The sequence below is a fragment of the Lichenostomus cassidix genome, chromosome 2 (assembly GCF_008360975.1).
Source record: "Lichenostomus cassidix isolate B80296 chromosome 2, HeHo_3.0, whole genome shotgun sequence".
Classification (NCBI taxonomy): domain Eukaryota; kingdom Metazoa; phylum Chordata; class Aves; order Passeriformes; family Meliphagidae; genus Lichenostomus; species Lichenostomus cassidix.
Window position 1 is genome coordinate 42092935 of NC_139482.1, and position 20710 is coordinate 42113644.

The 20710-nt window shown below is 43.9% G+C and overlaps 1 protein-coding gene and 1 long non-coding RNA gene across 6 annotated transcripts in view; one reads left to right on the forward strand and one right to left on the reverse strand.

The window, feature by feature from the left end:
• Window positions 1-6594: 6594 nt before the first annotated feature.
• On the reverse strand, window positions 6595-7365 carry LOC146441219 (uncharacterized). Its single transcript, XR_014849819.1, has 2 exons — window positions 6837-7365; window positions 6595-6729 (listed from the first exon to the last, which is right to left on the reverse strand). It is a non-coding gene; the product is annotated as an uncharacterized LOC146441219 (long non-coding RNA).
• Window positions 7366-7402: 37 nt separating this feature from the next.
• The window catches only part of POMGNT2 (protein O-linked mannose N-acetylglucosaminyltransferase 2 (beta 1,4-)), a 31979-nt gene continuing 18671 nt past the window's right edge, over window positions 7403-20710 (forward strand). The window contains exon 1 of one of the 5 annotated variants that reach the window (XM_085051217.1): window positions 7403-7532. The gene's annotated coding sequence lies outside the window, so the exon portion shown is untranslated. Of the gene's footprint in view, window positions 7533-7758; window positions 7895-9877; window positions 9899-20710 lie in introns of those variants that run through there. The other 4 variants (XM_085051213.1, XM_085051214.1, XM_085051215.1 and 1 more) reach the window with 4 other exon arrangements.

A 20710-nucleotide genomic window follows, 5' to 3' on the forward strand; every position in this document is an offset into this window, starting at 1 on the left:
AGCAGTAGGCTTGATGTTTCCCATTGTTTTTCAGGATGGACACAGCTCTCAGCTGCAGCTAGAGGAAAGCTGCTGTCTTGGAAGGAGGTATAATGCCTCCTTGTTTTCGTATCTGTGTGTCATTAAATGAAGGTGACAAAAGTTAGGCTATGCTACACTGGGACAAAGCTCACATCTTACAAAAAGCAGGTACAAAGAGCAAGAGGCTGGACTGCTGTCACTGCTTAACCATCAAATGAAGCAGGGTTAGCTATCTTCTATGTCCAGACCTCATACTTTTGCTATGGAGGTGTAAGACATAAAACTCTTTCCTTTCCTGTAAAATCACTTCCTAAAAATGGGATATGCACTGCCAAAATCTCATGTGAATGAAGGGCATCATAGCTCAATAAAGGTGCAGAAGGGATCCAGGGAGTGAGGATGATCTATGGGATAAGTAGTTTTAAAGCAAAAAAAATCAGAATTCTCTCCTGTGTGATGGCTCAGTACCAAAGTGAATAATCTCTCAGGATTCCAGTGGGGTGACCTGGAAGAGATAGCTGAAGAGAGGGTCTCTAAAGGACTGCTCATCTTGGTGAATTTCAGGTGTCAGTTCAAACTTCAGTATCAGAGCTAACCAGTGACAAACTAGATATCCCAAAATATATTCTAGCCGCAAGCTACCAGATATTTTTCTGAGAGTTACAGATGGATACTTGGGAGCCACAACAAACGCTTTAAAAAATCGAAAGCAAATATTCTGCTAACCACAAGTTGTCAGAAAGAACTGTTAAAAATCCTGTCCCCAAAGAGCTCATGAATAAAGGAAAGAAGCTCTTTGAAAAGAGAGACAGAGTGTGTGAAAGTCAAGGTGAACCATGTCTTTATTTGTTATCACCAGCCTGAAGAGCTAAACGCTCTTTTATTTTGTTGCAAACACTTACATGTAGTAAAAAGGAAACTACTCCTCTGTGAAGACTTTGTTTTGTTATTTTATTAAAGAACAAATTCCTTTTCAAGTTACCATTTGCTGGTGTTAGTTTTATTTCTCAGACAGAAGAAGGGAAGCCCTGTGGTACTGAAACTCAGCTGATACTGGGTACTTTTAGCAGTAATATGTAGATGGTATTTTAGTCAATTTACAAAATCAGGCGTTTAAGGCTTTGCAAAGGCAGATCTATAGCCTTAATGCATCCACTTGTGACAACAGGCTGGAATTAGACTTCATACATGCATAGCTTACAGGAAGAGGCAGAAGGAATAGATGGGGCATATTAATTAAAAACAAAAAGGTGAATTCATTAATCATACCTCATGATATATATAAAAAGGAAGGTAAGACCAGATGTATCAAGCCAAGTCAAAGATCAAAATTTATGTAGTCACAGTCCAGTGAGTACACAGAGACATTGCACATTTTCAGTCACGTCTCTTACCAACAGTAATTGTCATGGAAGCAGGACACACTCCTCTGTTAGAGGAATTCCTGCCAGGAAGGGTGGGAGGATGAAAGAAGTTGTGGTGATAGGAGACTCTCTTTAGGCAGAACAGTAGGTGTGAGAGGGTAGGTCAGAGCACACAGGGCTGGGAAAGCAAGATGCAGGAACGTAATCAAATATGGGAGTCATTCTCAATGACAGGGATGGCAGGCACTGAAGTTGGAAGATTTGGAATGGCAAGACATGGTTAGTGGGTCTCATAAACATCCTGTGTGGAAGAAGAGTGATTAAATGGATCACATTCCTCCTGCATCTAGAGCCCTCTCATGCCCTGCCAGTGGCAACAGCCAGCATTGCTCCTGCCACTTCCAAAAATGCTTTTGGGTTGGACATTGCTCAGTGCAGAAGAGAATTGGTCTCTTACAACCTGTGTAATGTTTCACATGGGTTCTGGGCTGTCAGAGATTGAAATAGTTCATGCCGCAAACATTGATATAAAATTTTGCTCATTATAACAAAAAGTGTATAAAGAAGCTACAATCAAAGAAGCCTCCCTGAAGATACCTGGACTAGGACTTTGGACTGAGTCAAACTGCTGAGATTAGATAAAGGGAAACCTATTGTTCAGTCATCTCAGGCTGAGGGAAAGGAATGCATTCACAAAGGTCAAACCTCAGCTACACTGAGGGTCACCCCTAGCTGAGTTTGGGGTGGGGGCAGAGCACAGCTCACAGAAGCCAGGTTTACACAGACTGGCCCAGCTGTGGAACCCCCAACCCCACAGGCCACATCCACGGGACGTTCACGTGAGAGGCAGCTGAGGGGGAGTCACAATCCATCACAGACCCCCCAGAGTGCTAGGCCTGGCACCACAGGAGTACACGTGATGCAAGCAGGGTCTGCTGCTAGAGGCTGCCCCCTCCCCCCGGGGGACATGCTTGAACATTGCCCCTGGCCTGAGTGTATATTAACCCATGGCATTCTGTGCTTTTTGGGGGGACCATCACCACTGAGAAGACCAGCTGAAGAGGATCAACGCAACATCCTTGGGATCCACGGATGGTGATACTTTCTTTCTCCCTCTTTCTGTCCCCCCATCTCTTTTCCTACTTCTCTTTTTCTCTGTTTTCCTCCCTCTCTCTCTCATATTTACTATCAAATAAAACCCATACTGTTGACTGGCATATGGTCTCGTTTGCACCTTAATTTGGGCAGAGGTATTTCCAAAGAACCTTAATGATTGGATCATAACATGGGCCTATGCCCTCCCACTTTGTGCTGGACAGCTCTGCACCTCAGCAGTTAAATACATGACAATGCTGCCACCTTAAACAGGCAGGACTACAGAACACCACAAATAGCAGAACATCATCAATTCAGTCACTGAGTGACACAAGATACTAAGAGTGATGAATCTTTCCTACATGGACAAGAAATGATTGATTTGAATAATTGCCCGAGAATATTCACATGACACTCAAACACAGTCGCTGTCATGATTACCAATGTCTCTCTTCCTCGCAGTAAGTCTATAATTGGCAGGAGTGTCTTAGATAATTTATACAGCAACAAGATTTTCACACTTTCCCAGTTCTGGATAGTTGCTAATATTTCATGAGACAGTCACTTTGTCATACAAGGGAGCTTTTGGCACATCTGTTGATGTCGACTGTCATTGGATTTCTCCATTTTTCTGTCTTTTTTATTCATTGTCACAAGTACCCACCTATTGCTTTTTTGTATTGTGGAGATTTATATTTAGTCACAGTATTAGATTTGTGCAAGAGAGGCCATTTTTCTGTATTTAACAGGAACATCTACCTTAAGTCCATACACAAATGGATTTCCTGTTACAAGGAAAAATTCCTTATTTCTTAATAGTTTGCCTGTCCCATGTTGTTGAATAAGTGAATGGCTAAATAAACCAGGTGTTTGCTTATCTAACTGCCCTGCATTCCAAACTAAGCAGACCACTACAAAAACCAAGCAGAAGCTGTCGCCACTCCACAAGGAGCTAGGAAAGAGCTACTCTCCCTGTTGTTTTGCTGCCATCCTAGTGCAGATTGCCACATGCTGCTCACTTCTGTGCTCAGTGGGATGTGATTGCTAGCAGCAGAAGCAGGGGTCAGCGCCCTGCACGTGGGACTGGAAGGTCTTTTTGCTCTCTTAGTGTCACCATGAAACTAGTGGAGAGCTTTAACTGTCATCCTTGTAAGTTTTTTGATCTCTCTTAGTATAGTATAGTCATGTTTGCTTAGCTGTTTAACAGCACATGCACTCATTTCACCTCATTTTACCTGCAACAAGATAAACAAAGTCTTAACCTTCTTTGGCAACACCAGCAATTAATTACCCAGCCCTTGGGCTCAAGGAGTAAAACACCAGTATAAGAACTGTGCGTTCAGAATACCCAGTGTCCTCCTACTAGGCACAAGCAATTCCAGTAGCAGCATTGCTCAGCAGCATATTTCTTTCTTTTTTTATTCCTGCATGTGTTCAACATCAGCATGTGAAAAATTGCTACTAGAGGGCAGGTAGTGACCATGATACAGCTATTACTGGCTGCTAGGTACTGCAGAGATTGGGGTCACTGCTTGCTTTTTCCAAAAGAGCGACAGTTTAATGAAATCTTGCTCTTTGGAGGCAAGAAAGCATTTATCCCCTCCAAATAAATTCATAATCCTGAGGTAGAATGACATGAATATGTATAATTTCTTTAGTGAATTACATGAATTTGTAAGAGAGGTTTGAGGCATATAGCAGTTTCAAAGTCCCTCGTTCAGCTCTCTCTGCTGTCTGCATTTAGCATATGCTGAGTGGATGTGCAGAGAGTTCCACAGTGTCTTCAGTCCCAAATGGCTTCACTGATGTTTTTGGCTGAAATGGTTTTCCTTGGCAGGATGATTAGGCAGCAGCACACTCCATGGATGTTGCTTATTACCTCTTACAAGACTAGTGCTCATCCAGTTTTACATACTGGCTGGTTGGCCCACAAGCTCTGCTGAGCTGTGATTATACCACAGGCAGACTGCCACATCCCTGGGACTTGTGTGTCCCACTACCCCCACCAAATCCATTTTACAAAGCTGACATTTAAAAAAATCTGAGTGGCTAAATCCCAGCAAGATCCTACCCACAGCTTGTGTAGATCCTTCTGTCTGTCCTGCTGTGGAAAGTTTGAGAGCACAAGTACCTACAATTTGTGCAGCACACAGAGGTAGTGAAAACCAAGGGAGAGCAGAAGCATTAGGTAAATGGCCAAAAAAGCTGAGGCAGCATGGCACAGAGACACACAACAAAGAAGCTGGTGGATCTAGTTGACTTCACCTGAGCAAGGCTTGGTGTGCTGCAGTCCAGTGTGTTGATGTTCATGAGCAGGCATGTCAGTGACTTTGCTGGGTGGAGTCACTCTCCAGGACCCAGCCCTCTGATATTTTCTGGTTCAAGGAGGCTGCACATACAGAGAGAGCTATAGCCCAAGGGTAGAAGGTGATTTGAGGAGAAGATGTACGTGTTGGAAATATTCTAGTGTTTGCTTCAGGTTGGAGATACAGTTCTGTCTATTGAACTGTAAAGAGTGGCTCAACTGTTCTAGCTCCCAGTTGTGTGTCCATCCTCTGCCTGTGTCTGTAAAAGCTGATTTATTCCCTGAATGGTCACATCAGAAGTGATTTGGGCAACATAACTGCTAGACGCTGCGTTGAAGCTCAAGGCAGCTTTAGGCCAGGCAGCATCTCGTAGGTCCCATGTTGTATCTACCAGCCTTGTGCAGATGTCTTGGACAACCTAAACTGTCCAAAATTGCACTAGGCAGCTATGCCTGGGCAACTGAAGGGACTGTATCTGCCATTAGCATGTTCACACTGCTTCCAGTAGGTATCCCTTGTAACACCAGGCATTGAGGAAAACGCATCCCTACCACGTATAGAAGATGGACTTAAACAGATGTGGGTCTACAAACTTCTTACTCCAGGAATAATGAATGAACTGTTTTGCATGAAAAGTTTATCAGATTTTGCTCTTTTTCCCATTGCAGGCTATTCTGAAGCAGACATGACAATAAATCACCACAACCCTATGAATATTTCATAGAAACACATTTCAGATTACGGGTGTTCTTTTTTCTTGAATGATTATGTCTGTGTCTTTGGCCATTCATTGTCTGTGATACGTGACTGGCCACTTAATTCAAATTACTGTAGAGTCTGGCTTTTGGCTGGTTCATTAAATATTTCATAACAAGGAGGCAAAGTAGCACTGCGGATGACATTTATGTGAATATGCATGCAGGTATTTGTGAAATCTTAGTCAGGATTTCTACTCACAAATGCTTTGGGAAGATTAATAGATATCTCTAAACATTGTTGAAATAGTGGCTTTTTATTCCAATGAAAATTCCAATGAAATAATGAAAAGGATCATGACAATGATTATTTGGCATTGTTGCCATCGTTCAAGGGATGTAGGTCCAGCATTCTGAAGTCTCTCAAGACTGGACTATAACTCGCAAACCTAACAAGAAACAGAGTAGATGGGATCTCTTGCAACGGATTTCATTAATGTAATAGTTCTTGAACAAACTGGAAAACATATCTCAGAAACCTGTCACTTGCCTTGTCCATCCATGGGAGTTCAACACTAGAATTCATAGAGACTGTAACAAAATTAAATTTTAAATAGCAACAAGCATTTCTGAAAACCCTCAGTTCTTGTGTGTATCTCTTGTAACACAAGCTAATTCTTCAGATCATTAGCTACAGAACCTGTAAGGCAGAAAAAAAGAGTCTGGAGGAAGGAGTACTAAGCTTTTAGATTTTATTTCCCCCAAATGACTATCAGCTTTTCAGGAGCAAACTCTTCAACGGTTAAACTTTTATATTAAATTCCTGCATGCATGTTTAGCAATCCCGTCACTCTGGGAGCATTTAGCTATGCATACAAACACCAGCTAATGTGAAAGATGCTACCAAACCGCTATCTGTCCTTCACATCGAGTGAGAGCTCTGCACGGGTGTGGGAGTAGGAAGCTCCCATGAGAAACAAAAGCCTCAGTGAAGTGAATGACAAAAGCCCCTTTGACTGTGGGAGAGGCTGGGAGCAGAGGTGCTGTTACACACGCGTGCCCACCTGCTCAGGTGATTCAACCTCTTGTTGCAGACTCAGCATGCTCTAGGTGGTTGATTCAAGCTTTAATGGTCTGTGAGTTGGGTCACTTGTGCTCTGGTGAAACAAGCACCCGAAAGAAGATTGCAGTGTGGTGGGAGCGAGTCTCTTCCGCCATGCCTAGAGTGAAAAGACCAGAGGAAATGGCCTAAAGTTGGGACAGGGGAGATTCAGATTAGGTATTAGAAACAAATTTTTCACTGTCAGGGGAGTCAGGCATTGGAATAGGTTGCCCCGGGGGTGTGGTGAACTCACCCTCCCTGCAGGTGTTGAAGAGACACTCCAATCCGGTGCTGGGTGAAGTGGTTTAGGGGTTACAGTGGTATTGCTGGGTCGGCATTTGGACTAGATGATCTTAAGGTCTCTCCCAGCCTTGATGATTCGATGATTCTGTGATTCTGTGGAGGCTGGAGGAGATTTAGGGGAAAGACGAGGAGCTGCGGGTGGGCAACGCAGACGGCTGGGAAGAGCAAGAGGGCTCCAGCAAACCGATCGGCCGAGGAGGCAAGAGCTGGGCAGCCCGGGAAGCAAGCCGTGCGGCGAACCCGCCGTGCGGTGGGAGCAGGGCTGGGAGCTGGGGCCGGGACCAGGGTGGGCGCTAAACACCCCCGGGCAGGACCGGGTGCACGGTGTGCGCTGGATGCGGGGCAGCAGCGGGGCAGCAGCGGGGCAGGGTGTGCGCTGGATGCGGGGCTGGATGCGGGGCAGCAGCGGGGCAGCAGCGGGGCAGGGTGAGCGCCGAGCAAGACACCCGCCCTGAGGGCTCGGCGAACTGCAGCCTCCACAATGCCCTTCGCCCGCACCGGGCATGCGCGGCCACCGCCTGCCAGGGCCGCCCACCCCGTCCCGTCCCCTCCCCTCCCGGCGACGGGCGGGACGCGGTGAGCGAGGAGGCGGCCGGGGCGGCGGGGCCGGGCCGGGCCGAGGGGCGGTCGCTGCCGCGGGCGGCAGGTGAGGCGGTGCGGGGCGGCCGCGGGGCGGGGGCCGGCTCGGGCAGCCGTAGGGGGCGGTTCGCGGGGGGTGGCGGCTGCCGCCTCCTTCCCGGAGGGAGAGCGGGTGATGGGGAAGCGGGGCCGTGTCCCTCGTGGCCGGCGGCGACCCCACGGCGGGGAGGCGGACAAGCCGGGGAACCCCCGGGGCGGCGCTGGCCGCGGCCGTGCACTCGTGAGCAGAGCCGGGCAGCGAGAGCGGTCCGGGCCGGCAGCCCGCGGGAGGGCGAGCGGTGCTTGCTCTTGCGGGCTGCTGCTCAATTACAACTCTAATAACCTCCCCAGAGGTCAAAGGCGCTGCAGGTTTAAAGCCTACTGGGGCAGGTAAAGATGTAATTAGGTTCTCCTGACAGTTTTCCTTGATGGCTGAGTGCCTGGGGACACCCTCCCCGACACCTCTCTTCGGGCTTTGAAAGCTTGGAAGTGAATTTGGCCCCCGTGGATACGGATGCTGGGTTTATCGCATCCTGCACCTTTTAAATTATTTTAATTCGTGCTGACTAAGCATGGTGGTAAAGTTTCTCTTGCGTGTGTCAGCTCTGGATGCGTTGCACATTCATGTTCTGAGGTCGGGCTCAGCGGTGTCTGCTGGGTCCCCTTGCTCCCTTCCAGCCCCCTCAATTAACCCTGTGTTTAAATGGGATATGGAGATAATGGCTGCATGTTTGGAAAAATAAATACATTGGAGAGGCACCCTCTCCTCTGGTAATGAGAATAAGGACTGTATCTGAACAGCTGCTCAAGCCAAGGGAGCATATCAGTGTTTTCACACCAGTGCCATAGTTGGGTAACTATTGACAAATGCTGACTTTTAAACGGTGACTGCTGACTTTGGTAATAAAACAGAAACGGCTCCTTTTAAGAGCGACCTCAAAACACTTGAACTGATTGATTGGCTTGTTAGCTCAAGCCTTACTTAGCTGGGAACCAGAAGAGCTCTTCTTCTCTGCAAGGACGTTCTCCCTGAAACAAATCTGACTTATGCTAAACAGATCAACTGTAAGACAGGGTGTTTATTTTGCAATGTCATTTTCAAAACCATGGTATATACTAAATGCGTGAACTAGATGCAGGAAAGCTGCCTTGCAGTCTGCTTTTCTGCCAGAGTGCGTTTTGAACGGTGTATGATTGCAAGGTGGTAGTTTTACTTAGAGTCTCACTTTTGTGTTTTAATTAGCTGTCATCAAAGCTGGAGTTCAGCTTCCAACACTTGTGAAGTGTGCTGTGAACATGCACTCTAGGTGCCTGGGTAATGTTTTGGGACTAATTACTTAGAGCCCATTCTGCATTAAGCAATGTGCAAAATAGATCGACTATACGGAAATCTCTTTCTGGTTAAATTTCTAATCTCCTGAGTTGCATCTCACTGTGAACTTACTGAGATTTGCTTCAATCGTCTGGAAATTGAATATTCTCTTTCCCCTTCTTCTCACCCCCTTTCTCCTAAAAATTGTTGCTTTAAAGTGTTCTATAAGTGCTGTGGGTCTAAACGGTTCCCTATGACAGCAGCCCACATTCAGTTACTGCTCTCCAGAGTTTTTAATGTATCTGGCCTGTGCTCTAACATAGCAAGGTGTTTAGGAGGTGTTATAAAACACAGAGGCTTAGAGGTCTTCAACAAGTAAATCTATCAAACGATCAGAGCCATAGATGACTTTTCTCAGCAGAAGAGCTTGCTTTCTATTTAAAATGGCTTTTCCAGTCGGGGAGTATCTAGGCTGTGAAGGAGTGGATTTTTCTAGGAAGTAGTGGGAGGCAGGAAGAATCATGAAAAAGAAGGTGGTGCAAAGGAGGGCATTAAACCACAGAGCTAGAACCAGACCAGAGGTCCTCAGCTATGCAGATAAAATTTCTTCAAGAGGACAAAGAGTCTTCTCACACTGTGGGATGGTGTTTTCTTTGGCTGTGTTCCAAAATGGTTTCAGAATTCAGTTTCAGAATTTCAGTTCACATCAAGAGGTAGAATGGATCTGTGGGTCCACAAAGCTCAGGGAAAAGTGGCTAGGAAGGGTCAGTGGAATTTGGGGAAAATGGATGATGCTTCCCCTGTTTTGCTGGCTGCCTTCCTGGGGAGGTCAGTGGCTGTCCCTAAGGGACTTTGCACAGTCAGCACAGAGCGCTGAGTGAGGGTTAGCATTTGTTGGTGGTTCTGCTGTGCTGGATGAAGGCATGACATGGGACCCTCTTCCTTCTCCTTTTAGGTCTTCCCCCCCTTTCCTTCACCTTCTGTGGTAGGATGTGTTCCCTTCTCCATCAGCACACCACCTGCTCCGACACCGTTCTGCCACCTTTCCTACACAGCTGTCTTCCTGTCCTGGAAGCCAAGTGGTAGGTGTGAGGTGCTGGAAGAAATTAGGTTTCTTTCTTTGCCTTCCAAGTAGATGGGTTGGTCCTGGCAGCACAGGCAGGGTAGAGACAGCCACTCACACCTGGTTGTGCCAGACAGTGCCCGGCTCTGCCTGTGTTTGGCTCAAGCTGTGAGCAGGACATTGAGCTCAGTGTGGGGGAATCTCATCTGCCAGTGTTCAAAGCCAATTACTGGACGCAGTCTGTGTATGACAAGCTTCAGTTTCATTAGCTGCCTCCCAGGAGTATCGAGCTGTGCAGCTCACCTTTGCAGAGATCAGAGTCTCCTCTGTGATGTTATTAGGTGTTTTTAAAAATAGCTTCATCAATCCACTTTAAAAGAGCTGGTCTGTTCTGATAACCGTGCCTGCTGGTGCTTTTCCAGATAAGGAACTTGTCACTTTTCCTGCTGTCATACATGCAGCTTCTGCCCTATTTAGAATACAGTGTAAAAAAAGACTACAAAATAACCACCAATCTTGAGGAAAGATTTATGTGTTTAGCTTAGGAACAACTGAACAGTCCTTATTTAACTGTTTGGAACAGTACTGGTTTATGAAGAAGTTAGGATCAAGCTAAATGCAGAGTTGAAGATAATAGCTTCACATACCAGTGTCTTGAGGAAATCTTCATGATAATGTCTCTTACATAACAAAATGACAATAGGCTAAAGATGCCTTTTTTTTTCTGTCCCAATTAGAAATTCATTAGCTTCAAAAAGAATCTGAAATACTGCATTGTGCATGTATGTGTATCATCTGTACAATGAATAAAAAGCAGCCAGGTGAAGTAGTGTAAAACCAATTCCAGTCTCTTTTGGGGGTCTGAAAAGTAGTTCCCAGAAGTATCATAAGGCAACTGCAATTGCAAGACATACCTAGTAATTCATTCTGTAATGGTGTAGGCAGGAGCAGTGTTCTAATTTACACATTTCTTTGATGTTTTGTGAGCAGATGGCATTTTTAAAAAGGTCTATTAATTCTGGGGGTATTTGGTAATGGCTAATTGCTGGGGGATCAGAAGACAGTAGTAGCCAAAGTGAGACTCCTGACTTCTTTGCTCTCAAAAGACAGACAGCCCTCTGCAGCCTCATTTTTAAGCTACTATCCTTTTAGAAATCCTTGTGTAATAATATTCACCAGTGCCCTCAGCATAAATTTGGAACTTGTTGATTGGTCTTCATTAATTGGATTGTTCTCCATGAACCAGTCACTTGTTATTACAGGTAAAAACTACTGGGGAGATCATGGGTTATTGTGAGACACAGTGCACTGTGAATTTTCATAGGAAAGCCCTTTACTGTTTCCCTCTTTACCTGTTTCTCACTTGTTTCATGGTTCCTTTCCCTTCATTTTTCCTTTTTGTGATTCTGTCTCTTTCATCACACCTTTGACTTGGTTCACATACTAGCGGCACCTGTCTAAAGTGTTTGTAGCACAGGACCTAAGTACTTATTTGCACTGTGACATCAAAGGCTCACATTTTGAAATACAACTTTTCTTTTGAACAAGAAGAAAAAAGGTTCCTGGTTGCTATGGTGATGAGTGCTATATAAATGCCTATAAATAAGTAAAGTAAACAGCTGATTCATGGACTTTGATTTGCACTATTTTTTGCTTTTCTAATGACATATAATTAAATACCAGAATGGGAGGAGGTGAAATTCTATCAATTTTATTAAATACATTTTATTCTTATGCCTTCTCTTTTACAGTATTTAGACTGAGAATGATTAAATAGTAAGATGTGTATTTTTCTCTCTGTAGGAAGTTGATGGTTTGGAAAATCATAGCCTAGTATTTATAGAAAAACTTTTAGATGCCAAAAGGCACTCCAGTGAAAAGGTGGTGTCCATTTTCAGTTTAATCAGAACATACATTTTGAGCTAAATGCCTGTTTTTCTAATTTCTAAGAGACTATTATTGCTGTCGCAACATTTAAGTTCCAGTCAAAAGTGTCTAGAAATGTAATTAAGTTCTTCTGCAATATTTGAAACCCCCTTGGTGCACAACAACAGAACTTGAACGTGTCACTGACTTTTTCTTTTATGTTAAAATGACAAAGGCAGAGTAAAAAAATCATATATTCCTTATTGAAGTTCAAGGAGGAGGGGAGAATTAGATTTTTCATAAGCCTTTTGTTCTCAAGTCCATGATGTAAAAGTAGCTTTCTCTCTGTGCTAAAGGTGATAACTGTGAAATGGATTAGATGGACACAATAAACTGCTTCTTCAGAAGTCAGGGAGTAGCCATCAGCCATTGCTAAAAAGGTCCTTTTCATTATTAACCTCTGGAACCAGCCCACTCACCTGCAGTTCTGAAGCAGGACTGCAGCCCACTTCCCCACCAGTGCACTGGAATAATCCCCCACACAGGGGGTTCTCACTTGGGAAATGGGCCACTTTGATCAACAGCAAAGGAGTTTATAATGGAAGGAGCTGTCCTTAGGGGAAGGAAAAAAGGTGTGTATGATATACAGAACTACTCCTTGGTTAAAGGATCAGTCTGGTTTCTTGGTGGAAACTGATTTTGCCACAGTGGCCTGAGAGATTTCCTCATCCCTAAGCTGTGGAGTGCAGCTTGTGCACTGACAGGGAGTAGATCTGCTTTCTACTGCAGTCACAGCTTTGGATTCAAAGCAACTGCCAGATTTCCAAAGAAATTTGGAGCAGTATCCTGTCCTATAAAATGATGATAAAATAAGACCACATCCTTCACCATCTTCCTTCCCTCTGTGCATTCAGATTCATGTCTATTTGCTTTACCAATTAAAAATATATTTGACTAAGTACCATTTCTTCTAAGTGTGGGTAATTGGGAGGAGAAGGATGCATCGTAGTTTTTTGCATCTGCAGACAATTACTTCTCTCAGAGGAAAACTTGTATCTACACACAGCTATTGCAGGCAGGGGCACAACAGGAGCAAGGAATGGTGTCCCTGAGGGTCTCACTTGAGCAGTGACAGCCTGCTCCAGTTTGATTTATGTTTCATAGGCCTCTCACTCTTGTCACAGCTGAGCTGCTGCTGTGGCCAGGCTGGTGGTGCTCACCTGAAGAACAGTGACAGCTTCAGTGGAATAACCATAAAGCTGCTTCTGGACCTGGTGTTTTTTGCCATGGGACTGTGCTGATCTCTCCGAGGGTGGCACAGTGTCCTGACCCTGACCCTGTGCCTGCCACAGCACTGTTTCATGTGGGCAAGAGGCCAGAGCAGGTTGTGCCTGCCACAGCACTGTTTCATGTGGGCAAGAGGCCAGAGCAGGTTGTGCCTGCTGGAATGTGGTTTGTGCTTCACGTGTATCAAAGGCAGTTTTACCTGGATTGAGAGTAGGTCTGGACAGTCGGTGTTTGACCTGCAGGTCTCAGCTGCCTTCATGGGGTTACATGGCTGACAGGGGACAAGGCAATCCAAGGCCTCTCCTAAAAGGGTCGCTGCAGAGGCTGATGAGGTTTGTTGGCAGCCGGAACCCAAACAGAATCTGCTGCCTGCAGGAGCAACAGGGAGGTGGGAAGGGTGGCAAACAGGGAGTCTTGAATGTGCTTCAAGTTTGCAGCTACTCCCAGGGCTAACTACATGGTTTTGGTGTTCCATGTTTGTGCTGGAGCAGGACCAGGCTCCAGAGTCATTGACAGAATTTTCTCAATTGAAAAGCAGCATTATCAGTAGCACATACTGCCTTTAATGGAGAGGCATCTTTATTTAGAAGTCTTTTCTTTGGGGAGGAGGACAAAATATACATATAGATATTAATGACAGGACAAACTGTTGAGGACAAGCTGGAGCTGTTGTAGCTCCTTTTCTGGCATGGTTAGGACAAAGGGTGAAACAGTGCATATACCAGATTTTTTTTCATCTTCAGAAATTCTGCTTTTCTGTGGTTGGGATTTTTTTTCTGTCAGAATTTTTTTTAATGGATAGATATGATCCAGGACCATCTGGTGGAATTTGCTGTTGTCACATCTAGGTTTTCTGATGTATTGCCTGTCAAGTTATGTTGTATGTTCAGATGAATTTCTCATATGATCTGCTGACAGCTACTGACAGCCCTGAGATGGGAAGTTGGAAACCTGGGGGGAAGAACAGAGGGACAGAGCTAGCTTTAAAAATTTAACTTTGATTGCTTTTGATTGGTGGGCTTTTATTTCTGGTATTTATAGGTGATTTTTTTAGTGAAGAAAGGTGAATGAGTTAACTTTAAATCAAGTGCATCTAAGTGCACCTAAAGTACTGTAATTTTACTTGGAAGGTCTCGGAAGTCCACCTGTAGTTTTGTTGTTGAGTTTTTTTCTTTAATATCAGGCTTCTCAGTCTTTCTCTATCCTTAACTCTCCATCTGTAGACAATCTGATACCTACTTAAACTGCAGCCTTTTATTCCTCCTCTACTCCTTAATCCTGATCCAGTTCCTCTTTAGAAAGATCTCAAACGTTTTTGTATTTATTAGGATACCATTAGGTATCCTAATAATCATAGTATCTTAGTATGCTAATCCTAAATCTTAATACCATAATAATTCTGTAGTAAAATAATTTTTTTGACAAATTAGTATTAACCTTTGCAGACAGATCACATGTATAAAAGCAGTAAGTAACTCTGAAATAACTACAATAATTCTTTTCTTGCTGGTATAATACTCAAGTAATTAATTAAAGTAGATGATTTTTGATGTAGTGGTCCACAGTGCAATTGCATTTCCTCACACACTAACAAAGATAATGCTGTACTTTGTGAACCAGAATCCAAACAAGCTATAAACACTTCAGTTTTGTTCTTCATTTTCTTCTTCCATAATTTGAAGCTCCAAGTAGCAATTACAGGCTGGTGACAAGATAAATTTCACAACTTCTTGTCATTTGTCATTTTTTAATTGGCCAGATCAGAAAAGAAGTGATTTGTGTTTGAACTTAAAAGGTTTTTAGTTTATATAGTACTGGTAGAAGGATAGTGCACACATTTCTGAACATGTTGGGAGGAAGGCTGTTCGTAGACAGAGGTGGGATTGCACTGCAAAGGCCTGTCCAGGTGTGGCTCTAGACAAAGAGCCCCCCTGCTCCCTCAAGGCTGTGCTGGTTTACTGGGCCTCCTGCTTGTTACATCCTGCCTAAGTGTTGATGAAGTTGGAAGTCACCTTTGGAAAGGAAAAATCTTTCTTCCATGGGAATTTGGATCTTAAGATGACAGTCCCCAGGCTCAGGGAACTCTTGCTGAGGAAGAAGCTGGAAAGTATTTACTTGCCTCTTGTTACTCCTAGAGGCTACGTCCGGGTCTGGGGGTTGCGACTGCCCTTCTGTAGCAGTAGAGAGGTGTTGTATTAAACTGAGGAGGCCAGTAGAACCCAAATAGAGGGACTGCTGTTGTGTACTCCACTCTTCTTCCATACTTTCAGAGTATCAGAGAAGGAAACTTGGAAATGATCCCACTCCTGTGCTGTTGTAGGGGAGGGACTGGATGTGCAAAGGTCAGTGTAAAGACGGTGTGGCAGTCTGTGTTGGATGGATCACTGTTCTCATACTGCTCAAGCATCAGCTCAGCTATTTTCAGAAGAAGTTTTTTTGAAGGAAACCCCATAGATGGCATACGGCCAAATCCTCAGCCTGTAACATGTTTGATAGCACTGTAGGGTGGCAAAGCTGGTCTTCAGTCCTTAAATGCATTAAATTAACTCTGGGTGAGCTTGCTGAGAAAGGGGTAATGAAGCAGGTCCAAAATGGGGCTTGTGCGCTCAAGCGCACGCAGTGGGCTTAATGTTGCAGGCAGCATTCCTGCAGGCACGTGGCTAGGAGCAGCCAGGTCATGGAGCACACTGTGCTGTTTGTTAAACGTATCACAGACCACAGGTGCAGCCAGAGTCACTCAGCCAGGCGTAACAGAGAAAGTCAGTTAGGAGGGAGAGCAATCCTGTCAGGAGAAACTTGTGAGAGGAGCTGGATGCAGTCTGCCATAATGCTGGCTGTGGAGGATGTGTTCTAGGCAGCATCCTCTCAGGACCTGCCTGAGCCCGTTGTAGCAAAAATTTCAGCTTCTGGTAAGGAAGGATGAGGATCTGATTGATGAGGATTTCAACACATGGATTGTGTTGTTTCAGGTAGGGGCGGTGTCTAAACGGATCTGCAGCATGACTGACATTGAACAGTCTTCATCTTTAGTTCATGTGAGAACATGATTTATCAGAGTTCATTTGTCTGGAGAAGTACACAGCCCATATATAATTTAGAAACATGTTAAAAAAAGGGAGCTGTTGTCTTTTAAAATCAGTGAGCTCTCAAGTCTGTTGGTTTAAAATGTTGCAATATGCCTAAAATGAACCAAGAAAGTGTGTATAAGTAGTACTGATAAAACAAAGCCCTTCATAAACTCAGAATAATGTGTATTTTCCACATTTAGGCTGAAATACCTGGAGCTGCACATGGATTTATTCTTGTCAGTTCTTTTAAAATCACATTTAATAGAGATGTTCTTTTCAGATGTGATCTGTAAACAGATTTTTTGTTTGTTTCTTTTGCAGTAAATGTTGCTTCCACCACTTTTTTTTTCCTTCTTCAAGTCTTTTCTCCCTTCTTCTGATTTAAACCTGATGATGTTATGCTATAATTAAATTATCAAAGAGGGAGAGTGATATCTGCGTCCTCCACCTTGTTGTAAAAAAAAATCTATATTTTTGTTTTCTGCAGTGTACTGAGAGCAAGATAAATTATCAGGGTGTTGCCATCCTTTATCACAGTCAGAATGATAAATGACATGTCCTGGAAAGTTTAAGGATGTGTAAGAATGCAAATCCTTGGCCCACAAGGATATGTGGTTGAAAGTGCTGATCCAGCTGGGAGTTAGGCACATCCTTAAATCTAAGCAGGAGCATTGCTTCTATTTGGTATATGTACCTGGCACCATGCTGTGTGGGGTAAGCAAAGCTCATTCTGTGAAAGGAGGTTTGACTTGTTTCAGTGGCTTGAGGTGGGATACGGAAATGAGCCTTTTCCCATCCCCTGGAAGAGCAGTCTGACAGTAGTGCAGGTGTTGCTGTTCTGTGTTACTGTCCTCAGCTCAACAGTGTGAAGTGATGTAGATGGAAACCCTGATGGTTTGGCGTTTGCTACCTTACAGTGCATCCCTCCTCACTTTTCACACTCTGCCTGTGTGTGTTAACCATGAGCAGAATGCCTTGTTTGTAGCAGGTGATACAGCACCACAGCACCTCAGCATAGCAGGGTAGAAGCACTAGAAGAGACAGAGGATGTTACATGAGAGTGTATAACTTTTCCTCCCTAGCAAACAGTGAAATATGTAGAAATTTTCAATAATTCACAATTCAGCCAGGAGGGTCAATGATGTCCTGGGGGAATCAGGCACAGTATCACCAGCTGGGCCAGGGAGGGGATTGTCCTGCTCTGCACTGGGGCAGCCTCACCTCCAGTGCTGGGGGCAGTTTTGGGCACCACAATGTGAAGACATTCAGCTATTAGAGAGTGTCCAAAGGAGGGCCACAGGGATGGTGAAGCCACAGGAGGGGAAGCCTGGTGAGGAGTGGCTGAGGTCACTTGGTTTGTTCAGCCTGGAGGAGACTGAGGGGAGACCTCACTGTGGTCTTCAGCATCCTCAGGAGGGGAAGAGGAGGGTCAGGTACAGATCTCCTCACACTCATTACCAGTGACAGAACTCAAGGAAACAGCATGAAGCTGGGTCAGAGAACGTTTAGGCTGGATGTCAGGAAGAAGTTTTTCACCCAAAGGGTGGCTGAACACTGGAAGAGGTTCCCCAGGGAAGTGGTCACAGCACTGAACCTGAAAGAGTTCAAGAAGCATTTGGACAATGCTCTCAGGTGTATAGTGATTCTTGTGATGTTCTGCATGGGAGCAGGAGTTGGACTCAATCTTGATGGGTCTCTTCCAACTCAGCATATTCTATGATTCTATGATTCTATGATCTTTTCTCTCTATGATCTTTTCTCTGTCTGGTTCTTTTTCTGGTTGTCCTTTAATGGAAGTACTCTTTTTGGCTCTGTTTTCTTTCTTCCCCTTTAGTTCATTTTCATGCCATGTTTCTTGCTCCTTTGTGTTTGATGTCATGTGTGCTTTCTGAGGACACAGTGTATTCTCTGCTCTGGTTGCTGTCCACATATTCTTGATAGTGTGAAGTCATCTATTTATTTCCTCGTAGGTTTGAGCTTGTTTTCTAACTGGGAGGTGATACATCATTTTTGTGTACAGATGGAAATGTTTTTATTGTGTGTTTTTGGTACTGAATTAGATGTCATCCCCCTTGCATCCTTGAGAATCTAAAAGAGAGATGGAGGCTGAGTTTTCCAGATGCACTGGATTTACAGCGTCAGTTTCACTGAATTACCACCAACTGATCCCACAGCATTGCAGCTGTCACTGAAATTCTCACACTCATCTCCTGTGTTTTAAGTGATTTTGTTTACTTCATACAGTGCAATGAGGCCTCAAGCTCATGACTGGAAATTTCTTGGTATTTTATTGATAAGTACAGATCAAAAATATAATCTCCCAATCTGGTGTCTGGTTTGGTTTTATTTTCCTAGAGCAGTCTTTGAAGGTTGCACCTTCTTCTGTTGTATATCCTTTGTCCAAGTGTGTCTTCTTTTTGTTCTCTATTCCCCTCCTACTTGTTTCTTCTCTTCCTTTCCTTTAGCTGAGTCCTAGGTCTTCTTTATTCTTTTGGATTGTTTTGTGTAGGTTTGAGAAGAGACACACCTGAGTTTAAGTATAATTGGCTATTTGGAGTTGGAAGTTTTCCTTACAAATGCCATGTAAGCAAAGAGCCCAGTAATTTGCCCTTTCATCTCTTCAAGCTTTTTCTAGTGTCAGCTGAAAAGTTTCACTAATTTTTCACATCCTGCCTCCAGCTTTCGTTGCTATTTGACCATCTTGTGCTCCAAAGCTTGCTTTGTCATACCTGTGAGAGGCTGTGCTGCACAATTCTCACATCCAAACCAACTGATGTTTCCCTTTTCCATTGTAAAATGTTTCACCTTTTCCTTTCAAAACACACATGCAAATGTTCTCCTCTCCTCTGGCCTTTGGCTCTGCCTTATAAAACTGAAACTGAGATCTAGGTACTCACTGGCAGCTGGGCTTCTCTGCTCAGTTGCATCCAGGAGCCTCTTCTTCAGCTGCTAGATGTTCTGAAGACCACATATGCATAAAAAGGGGCCAAGGGGCATTTTGATGTTAAGCACGGATTTCTTGGTTCTTGTGTGGAGGTGGCATATATGGTGCTTGGGATTAAAGATGAGAGGAATAAGAGTTTATTTGATAACAGAAGGGGTTTTTTGTATTTGTGAAAATGTGGGTTTTGTACCACCCAGCTTACTTGCCAAAGTTCAACTGAGAAAATGTTATTCTCAGTGAAAACAGATCCTGTGTTTTCAGTTGCAAAGATTTCTTTGTATATGCTGTTAATTGCCTTTCCATCCTTTTACTGTTTTACCTTAACAATTTGATTACACATGTATTTTTGCTCTCAGGAGACAGTGGGTGTGATACAATCTCTGTTTTAAACTGTTACCATGTAATTAACAGGGAAAGATGTCTCTAAAGTCTGATCTGCTGGCTTCTTTGCTGCTCAAGAAGCAAAGAGGAGCTGAATTACAGGATTTGAGTCCTTGACTGGAAGTCCTTATTGTGTAAATTTGGTGCAAGTTACTTCTGTTTCAGATAACCATCTATCTTTTTATTCAGCTTAGAGCTGTGTGGGTTTTTTTTCCTTCTTGAAGTCTTTTCTCCCTTCTTCTGATTTAAACCTGATGATGTTATGCTGTAATTAAATTATCAGAGAGGGAGAGTGATATCTGTGTCCTAGGCCATGCTTTAATGACATCAAGAAATTATGATGAGTTTCCTGGTTATGCTCTATGTACCTCATGTATGAAGTGGGCTTGCACACAGATCTTTCTTATTCATCTAGTTACACTCTCTGATAGTAAACCATTAGGTTTTTAAAGATTCCTCTTGTAAAGTCTTACGGCTAATACTGAAAGGGAATCTTTGCTCTCCCTTCTCAGAGCTCTCTGTCTTCTAAACCAGCCTGTTTGGGGTAGTTTTGCTTCATTCTTCTCAAAGCCATGCTGTGAGTTTTTAATGTCCTTTGGTGCTAAAATTTCACCCATTATGTTTTAGGGCTCAATTTTGCATACTGTTCTCTGGATAACACTTACCCTTAGCAGTTCAGTTCTCTTCACTGGTGTACTAGAGTGAGTGTTTTTTTCTAAGCATGGTGTACAACTGAGAGTTTAGACCTTGGTTCCTTAAGCTCAGAGACTCATCTGCAGTTGAAAGTTGTATGTGAGTACTGAAACACTGGTGACCAATGAAATACTTAAGCACAGTCTATGTAACATACCTTGGAAATGCCTTGAAGGAATTTGAAATCAACTGCCTCTGTCCCTTCTTCTCTCCCAGAGAAAAAACCCCTCCTGAGTTTGTGTGAGGGGCTGCACTCCCCCTTCAGAAGAGGAATGCACTGCGTATTGTCAGTGATTCCCTGGATGTGATGGGGTTTTGCATGTGCTTCTGGCAAGCAGACATGTAGATGTAGTTACAGAATGACCACAGTCCTAACACAGGACATTCACTGGTGAACTTTGGAGGGATTGGAAATGACTGAGTTGTGAATTGCTTCGTGTCTTACTTTGCTGTTTACATGTCTCCCAACTGGCCACATGTAATGTAAACTGAGTGGGATGGTGGTGGTTTGTGAATTGAAATCCCTTCGTACTGGAAAATTAGTTTCCCTGACCAGATGAGGCTTTCCCCTGTAGCTATGTGGACAAAAAGG